Source organism: Mandrillus leucophaeus, unplaced genomic scaffold, assembly GCF_000951045.1.
Source record: "Mandrillus leucophaeus isolate KB7577 unplaced genomic scaffold, Mleu.le_1.0 Scaffold70, whole genome shotgun sequence".
Lineage (NCBI taxonomy): Eukaryota > Metazoa > Chordata > Mammalia > Primates > Cercopithecidae > Mandrillus > Mandrillus leucophaeus.
This window is the reverse complement of record NW_012107586.1, coordinates 6,988,566-6,998,269: the sequence shown is the minus strand read 5'-3', so window position 1 is coordinate 6,998,269 and position 9,704 is coordinate 6,988,566.

Genomic DNA, 9,704 nt, shown 5'->3' with positions numbered 1-9,704 from the left:
CACCCAGCTGAGTAGCTGGGACTACAGGAGTGCGCTACCACGCCAAGCTAATTTTTGTAGTAGAGATGGGGTTTCACCATGTTGGCCAGAATGGTCTTGATCTCTTGACCCACCTCGGTCTCCTAAAAGCCCCTTCTTTAACCAAGTCTCCCTCCTTTGTGTGTCTTCTCCAGGGCAATTCTGATAATGTTACAAGCTTCTTTGCTATGCCTCCCAGGATTAAACACAGTGAAATATTCTGAGCACTTCTCACTCATAGGTTCATAGCTTGGGCAGGTTCACTCACGCAACAAATATTTATTAATGTCAACTATGGCAAAAACACTGTGCCGAGCACTGGAGATAGTGAACCTAGATGGAGTAGCTAGACACATTCCATCTCTAGTCTCACACAGCTTGGAATCTTATCAATACTCTGGAATGTAGACCTTCCTGTTTAACCTAGTTAAAGTTAACCTTATTAGGTTTGGCTCATTATTACAACCTGTGGTATCTTTCTGCAGCTTAATTCTACCATCATTTCCAAATGAAAAGTCAAGTCATATTTAGAACTAAATAGTCCTAAATATGGGGAGTTTTAGTCTCTATAATTACTTGCAAATGATGAGCATGTGTTCAAGTCATGGTGGGGGTCAAAGGTAAAAATTATTCTCTGGACAAAGCCAGAGTTAAATTTCACAGTTTCCTAAGTACCTCTGATTAAAATTTGCATACTCCCATCCATCATCCCAAGTAGATTATAATCTTCCTAAGGAGATACATGATCAGATTTTATAATTTTTATGTATTGTCCACAATTTGAGCATTAAAGGTGCTCAATAAGTATTTCACTAATTAATTGTTTGGAGGATAGAATTAACAAAATATGCTCCACATTTTAAAATATGAATGTGGAAACAGGAGAAACAACTTTCAGGCATGCAGAATGCACAGAAAGTTCCCGTAAAGATGGGTTTTTAATTCCCAATTTTAACGTGTATGTAACATGGACAATTATGTCATTGGTTAAAAATATTTCTGATTTCACCATATTCACCTATGTTTAGTTTAAATAATATACTTGAAACTAACAAAACCCACGATTGCCTTTTGAGATTGCCTTTATCAGCATTTAATACTCATCCTGTTTTAAGATAATTACATGAGATAGTCACAGCTAATTAACACTGTTTCCTTAAATAAAGATTAAGTGGAAAGAATTTATCAGTGACTTTAAAATCAGATCGTTTTCTCCACTGGGTGACTCCTGGGCAGATTTTCAGCCTTTTCTTGAGTCAACAAGCATTACCTTCTCTCCCTTTAGCTGCCTTCAGCCAGAGACAGTCGGTGCAGCCAGTATTGACTTGATGTCTCCAACTATATTGTTTGATTTTAAAGCTTTTGGCCACTGAGTGGAACGTAGTGACAGAATAAAACACCCGACTGGCTTTGTTCTTCCCACAGGTCCTCCCCGTCGCCATGGTTACCCAGCCATGTTGGGTAAAGATAAGGGAAGAACTCCAGGGAGGAGAGCCCCTCCTTCAGTGACTGGGCCTGAGGTTCACAAAGCAGAGGAAGGTTATAAAGGTTCCAGAAGGCTGTATGAGACTTCAGGCTCCATTCCCCACCAATCCCTCCAGCAGCATTCAGCCAGACAAAGGGGTTCCTCTCAAGGAATTCAACTTGCAAATTTTGCACCTTGCAGAGTTTGCATTGTAATTTAAGTTTCTTGTCACTGGAAGTTAATAGTTTACCATTCCCTGCAGCCTACACTGACAGAAAGCCCAGAGAAGGTGTCTAATGAATAACGTGGCACCACCCAAGGGGAGCATGAGCCTGCGCTTCCACAGAGCACTGAGAAGATTCAGACTTTTTGCTTTTTTAATAATGTCAAAAAAACAAAAAACTCCTTCACTTATTCAGTAAGTGTTATATTTCCACCAAAAACTGTTTCTACAAAGTGCCTGAAAAGTTTTCAAACACACATGGCAAGTACAACATCTACCCTTTGTGAAGGAGCTGGTAAATCTAATTGTATCCACATAAACAGGTTCCAATGAGGCCGCTATGTGTATAAACCCATATTATCGTGTGTGTGTGCGTGTGTGTGTTTTCAGAAAAATAACTGGCTGGGGATATGAGATATCCAGTTAGTACTTTCCCCGTTCCACATTTGAATGTATGGATGGAACCACTGTAAGACATTTTAATTTTATTCAAAAAGGAGAAAAGCGAAGAGGTGGCCAAGTGTATTAGTCCATTCTCACTCTGCTGTAAAGAACTACCTGAGACTGGGTAATTTATAAAGAAAAGAGGTTTAATTGACTCCCAGTTCCATAAGCTTAAAAGGAAGCATGACTGGGAAGCCTCAGGAAACTTACAATCATGGTGGAAGGCGAAAGGGAAGAGGAAGGGGAAGACATCTTCACAATGGCAAAGCAGGAGAGAGAGAGAGAGAGTGAAGAGGGTAGTGCCACACACCTTCAAACCACCAAATCTTGTGATAACTCACTCACTATCATGAGAAAAGCAAAAATCACCTTCCACCAGGTACCCCCCCCAACACAGGGGACTACAATTCAACATGATGGGTACAGACAAAGAGCCAAAACATATCACCAAGTATTGTAGAAGAAACATGCATTGAACACAAGGCACACAAATTAGCCTAGAGTAGGCACTGAATTAATTCTTGTTGAATGAAAACAAAAATGAGTCAGATGGACCTTGATGCAAATCCTGATTCAGACCTTTGTTTTCTTTGCGGCCTGTGTGAGTTTCTTAGCATCCCTGAGCCTCACTTTCTTATCTTCATGTGAGGATGACATCTACTATAATAGAACTGTGATGAAGATTAAATACAGTGAGATAATGTATGTAACATGTCTGGTTCTTATGTAGGACTAAGTTCACTCAATATATGGTTGCTATTATTTTGTTATCCCTTTTTAAAATTGATACATAGTTGGACATATTTATGGGGTACATGTGATATTTTGATTCATGCACACAATGTGGAATGATCAAATCCAGTATTTAGGATATCCATCATTTCAAACATTTCTTTGTATTAGGAATCTTCTCTTCTAGCTATTTTGAAATATGTGATAAATTATTGTTAACTATAGTCACCCTATTGTGCTATTGAACACTAGAACTTATTCCTTCTGTCTAACTGTATGTTTGTACTCATTAACCAACTTCTCTTTACCACCCTGCACCTTTCTCAGCCTTTGGTAATCATCATCCTACTCTCTAGCTCCATGACTTTGACTGTTTTAGCTCGTACATAGGCATGAGAACAGGTGATATTTGTCTTTCTGTGCCTGGCTTATTTCACTTAACATAACGACCTCTAGTTCCATCCATGTTGCAGCAAATTACAGATTTTCATTCTTTTTTATGACTGAATAGTATTTCATTAAGTATATATGTCTTATTTCCTTTATCCGTGCATCTGTTGATGGACACATAAGTTAGTTCCATATCTTGGTTATTGTGAATAGTGCTGCAATAAACATGGGTGTGTAGGTATCCCTTTGATATACTGAGTTCTTTTCCTTTTGACCAATACCCAGTAGTGGGATTTCTGGATTGCATGGTGTGTGTGTTTTGAGTTTTTTGAGAAAACCTCTGTGCAGTTTTTCATAGTGACTGAACTAATTTACATTCCCACCAACAGCGTATAAAAGTTTCCTTTTCTTCACATCCCGGCCAGCATTTGTTAATTTTTGTCTTTTTTGTAATAGCCATTCTAACTGGGGTGAGATGATATCTCATTGTGTTTTGATTTGCCTTTCCCTGATGGTTAGTAATGTTGAGCATCTTTTTCATATACCTGTTGGTGTTTGTGTTAGAGTCTTCTCTGTTAGCTGCATGAGGCCAAGGCCCCATCTATTTATCTGTGTACTCAGAGGAGCTCAGAGGCACAGAGAGGTGCCCAGTCTATGCTTTTCCAGGCAACACTTCCCAATTGTTTTGCCTTTCCTTCTCCCAAGGACTCTGACTGAGGTTGATTGCCATGAATTACCTCATGGGCTTAGATCCTCAGTGGTTTATTGAGCTGGCTGGTACTTAAGAGAGATATTCATAGCCAAATGGTACTCTACATTAGAAGAGCTATAGCTCAGAGATTCTGGACTCTGAGCTCAGGTGCTAGAATCTTCTTTCTTGCTGCCTCTGCTATGCACAGTTAAGAGTGAAGATTGCAGATCTTTCCCAGGTTCCACATATTTTCGCTTAACTATGCAACAATGCCACTTATCATTTGGCAAATATTTGTGTGCCAGGCACCGTGCAAGGCCGGGCATCGAGATATGCATAACACAGTCTGAGTCCTAGAGAATGTTAGGATTTGTTTAGCAGAAAGACTGTGATGCCATCAATAAAAGGTTTCCAATTCTGAGGAAAGAAAACAAGCACACAGGACAGCTTGATTCTAATAGCTTTGGATTCAGGCAGACTGTGATGAACAATTACTTTCTACTGACTAGCCACATGGCACCTTCATCTGTTTATGTGCTGCCTAGTCTACTAACACCTCTGTTATCTACCTTTTCTCCACTTTACGTGGGGATTACTGGATCAGCATCACCTGCACCCCAGGAGCTTACTAGAAATGCAGAATCTTAGGCACACACTCTGACCTACTGAATTGGAATCTGCATTTTAACTAGCGCCTCAGCTGCTTCTTATGCACAGGAGCGTTTGTTACCTTGATCTCTCTCAACGTTTTAGGTAAGAGAGATGACAGAGGCACAGCAGTGAGCATATAACATTAGTTTTCTTCTTTATGATATATTTCTAATTACTGATACGTTATGTGCCATTAAAGTCATATCAGAGCCTTTAGGACACTAGTAAGAGACATGGCTGTAAGTAAATAATGTCTTACAGCTGCTGCTTTTGGGGTCATCCATAATGATGCTGAGATCAGAAGGAGAAATAGTTTTAGGATAGGCTCCAGTCATACAGCTAGTCCTCATGACAAAGAGGATAAACTCCTCAGCTTTGCTCATGGGCACCAGAGAAAAGGCCCATAGTAATAGGCAGAAAGTGCAAATGCATAGACAAGTAAGAATCTTACCCCTTGGAAAGTATGCCCACTGTAAACATAAAGAGAAGTGTAGACAGCCATGGTGAGCTGGAGATATCGGAAAGAGAATCAGAAATGTCAAAAACAGATTCGTAATCCAAAAAGCCTCCCGGTAAGAAGCCAGTGGCCAGTGGGTTAGAAAACCCAGATATCTCCCCAAATAGCCAAGAAATGTAGGAAAATACATTCAAGTTCAGTAACGATTAGGAATATACAAGTTGGAATAACAATGAGGCATCACTTTACCTTCAAACTAGAAAGAATTTAAAAGTTTATAGTAAACATTTATGAAGTAAAAGAGGCAAAAAGGGTACTCCTCTACTTTGTCAATGTGAAAAGTTAGAGTATTATGGAAAACAATTTGGCAAAACTTATTAGAATAAAAAGTGTATACTTAAGAGTACCAGCATACACACATACATACACACACATATATACATACAAACATACATAGACATGCAGGTACATTCCAATATTGTTCAACAGCAAAAAAGTGAATAAATTTTGGAACTTCCCACACCATGAATTTTTATGCTGCCATTAAAAATAATAAATAAGGGCTATGCCAGTTACTTTTTAAGGATATCCACCAGGAATTAAAGAAAAAACAGATGTAGCAAAACTGAATAATATAATCGCATTTTTAGAAAATAAGTAACAACAAAAATATTCATAGCTGATGTCTTTATTGCTCCCCTGCAGATCCACTTTTCACCCTCTCCACCCTGTTCTGTGCCCTGGGATACTGACCTGGATGGCACACTCTTAAGTCTCTGACTTCCCATCAGCTTTAGCCAATCAGAGCCCTGGCAGATGATTGGAGAGAGGCTGGAAAATGAGGTCAGGGTTGGTTGAGTCTCTGAACATTATGACTTCCTTCTAAATAGCCCTTTCTATATGACTTTCCTTCAGGTTCTGGTAACCACTCCCCTGGCCCCTTTTCCTTTTATCCTTAGAAATATTAACAGCACTGGGATATAGCTATACTCCTTCTGGTTTTCAGTAACCTCTCTGCACTTTCATAAACAGTCCCATTATTAGGTTCTTTTTGAATGATCTTCATTGGAACTTGCCATCTGTTTCCCGCTGAAACCTTGGCTAACACAACCTCTATTTCTGTATATTTATATATGTACATTCATGTTTGTATGCCATTACATAAACATGGGGAAATATAGAAGGATATATACTATGTTGCTGAAAGAGCTATGCAGAAGCTGGGTTAAGGGGGATAATGTGGCAGAAACAATGGTATGTAGAACAAGGGAGAGGGGAGCTGAGCAAAACAGAAAAAGAACAAGAAATCTGCACACAATCAAAAGCAACAACATAAAAACATGATATCACATTTAACATTTTATATATATATGTAAATTTAATCTAAAAAATTCAATGGGCAATATGAAAAAAGGCACTAAACAATACAGATTTTTTAGCTCACACGGTAGTGGGGGAAGTGGAGTGAGATACCAAACATCTTGATCTATAACCCAGACTGAAATACTCCTAATGTGAAGCAGGATGTCCCAGTGGAAGCTGAGATTCTTAAGCAAATTGATGGGCTTATAGAGAATATGAATTATTCTCTTAGTGATTGAACATGTTCAAAAAGAACAAAGAGCCACACATCTCAAAAAATCACTTTCTTAGAACCTACCTTAGCTGTAGAAAAGTAAAAAGAAACAAAATCATAGTTGAGAAAATGGCCCAGTCTTATGTTGGAAGAGGTTTGTAATTGTAGGACAGAGTAACACACATACACACACACACAAACACACACACACACAAAATTAGTCAAACAGTACTGTGCTTTATTCAGTGACAAAAGGAAAACATGATGAGATGGGACACCCAGGATTTGAGGGAATGGTTGACTTGGCGCAAGACCAATTTTATTAGCTGAGAATGACAAGACGTATTGAACAGAGGTGTCAGAGCTGTGAGAAGTGTATCAAGCACAAGTCTGGAGCCGAGAGGGCAGCCAAACTAATGAAGCCAGTGGCTCCTGGTCTAGAAAAATGCTTTTGCACTTAGTTTCTGTCCCTGGAATCAGACTCGCTGGGAATCAGAAACATTTCCCTAATAAGACAAAGTAATCACATCACAATGACCAAGAGAGAGGCTAGCACGTTATGGAACTATTTTATAAACCATTATAGGTTTTTCTAAAGGTCCCTAGTGATCAGAGGGTCAACTCTGAATCTGAGTTAATCAGAGAACTAAAAGGATTGAATTCCAGGAGGACAGTAGCCCACTCCAGGAGAAGACTTGGGAAGAGATCCAACAGTGCTCTCTCCCACAAACGTGTGGCGTGTTCCAGGTGAACAAACAGCCACAGACTGGAGAAAGCATGTGAGACTCTGTGTCATGCCTTTAGCTCCACCTTTGGCAGAAGAGTTATCTTGATACCTTCTGCTTGACCAGCAAGCTTTACTGCCAATTGATGTGGTGTTAGATCCCAGCCAGACATACAGAGAAGTAAGCAATAAGCAATGTGAAACATCCTTTTATTTCTCCCCCATAGAATATTATTACAAAACAAATTAGTCCCCAGATGTCAAATGTATTGCAAATGCTAGCTATTTATAATAGCAACAAGTACTTACTGATCATCTCAGATTCTGGAACTGTAAAGCTATAAGAGAGCATGAGGAAGCTGAGCGACTAACGAAGATATGATATTTGTGCTCTGTAATTTTTACCAGGAATATAGCATCAGAAATAGACTCACAACTAATAAGCTTAATGGAGTATTTCTAATATTAAAAAGGGAGAGTCCGTATAAATACAATAGCCCAGTTACCAAGTTAAAGAATCTCTTAATTACGGAAATCTGCAGTCTCCTTCAAACACAACACCAATGCATCCACACACACATACAACATGGCATTCATCACCCTAACAACCCATGGAGACATATCCACCCTGCATTTGTAAGTGGGGAAATGGCCTTGTTTCTCAAACTAAAGACACCATCGGGGCATGTGGCAGCACATGATTAAAACAGGAAGGCATTGTTCCCCAAACTCTCTATTTTCTGTGATCTTAATTCCTGCTTCACGTATCTACCCCTGGTGCCAACTGATGTCACAAGTGCAGAAACCCAGAGTCCGTCCCTGCTGCCAGAAGTCCAGCCAATGCAACTTTACTGCTCCCTTCTTACATGCTAACAATTGTGTCACGAGCTTGGACTGACCACTGAAAGACTGATAGGTTGGAGTGACAGCCTTTCAGCTCTGCAGAAACTACAAAAGTCATGCAGACAAAGAAATGGGCAGGAGTTCCTAGAGTCAGGATACATGGATCCACTCACTCTCTGACATCCCATCTTAGCCTGATCCTGGTAGAGAGACGCAGAATCATTATTGATAATGCAGGTATGGCACAACAAGATGATTGTTTGGGGACCCTGATGCTTAACCAGGGACACCATAGGGTGGAAGCTGATCCTTCCTGATGTCATAGTATTCCATTTTAAACTAGTTGATTAAGTTAAAAATAATATAAATCTTCTTGTTTAAGTGAGAGTAGTTGGAACTGCTAATTAGACTTTTGGCAAACTCATTGGAGGGCAGTTACCCTTCCATGGGCTACTGTAGATGGATCTGATCAAAGATCCAGACCTCATCTGTTATCACTTGGGTGAATACTTTAACTAGACTGAGTACAGTTGTCTCTCTGTATCCATGGGGTCCTCACACATGGGTTCAACAAATCTCAGATCAAAAATAGTTGAAAAAGAAAAGGCATGGTTGCATTTGTGGTGAACATGGATAGCCTTTTACTCTGATTATTTCCTAAACAGGACAGTATAGCAACTACTTTCATAGCATTTACATTAAACTAGGTATTATAGGTTATCTAGAGATTATTTAAATATATGGGCAGATGTGCATAGCTTATATGCAAATACTACACCATTTTATATAAAGGACATGAGCATCATGGATTTTAGCATCTGCGGGGTTCCTGAAACAAATTCTCCACCGACACTGAGGGGCAATTCTATGTGAATTCAGGTAAGAACACAGAGAGTAAATAATATGAATAAATATCCTCATAAAAAGGTGACAGTCACCTCATGGATAAAGAATCCTAGAGTCTCAGCCCTCGGAAGCTTCTTGTCTTCCTGGATTCCCCATCCAGTCTTTCTCCCTGCTCTGTCCTTTTCTCTGTTTCTTTGTTTGTTGCCACTTGGGCCCATCACACAATAGAGCACTGTCTCTAGAAGGTAAGCCGCGTATAGTTAGAGGCATGGGTAAGTTACATAATCTTCGTGAACTTTGGATTCCTCCTCTTTATTTTTTATTTTTTTTGTTTTTCGAGACAGAGTCTCGCTCTGTCTCCCAGGCTGGAGTGTGGTGGTGTGATCTCAGTTCACAGCAGCCTCCAAGTCCTAGGTTCAAGCAATTCTCCTGTCTCAGCCTCTTGAGTAGCTGGGACTGCAGGCACACGCCACCATCCCTGGATAATTTTTATATTTTTAGTGGAGGTGAGGTTTTGTCATGTTGGCCTGGCTGGTCTCGAAAGCCTGACCTCAAGAGATCTGCCCACCTCGGCCTCCCAAAGTGCTGGGATTACAGGCATGAGTGAACCACTGTGCCTAGCCAGATTCCTTCTCTCTCTCTCT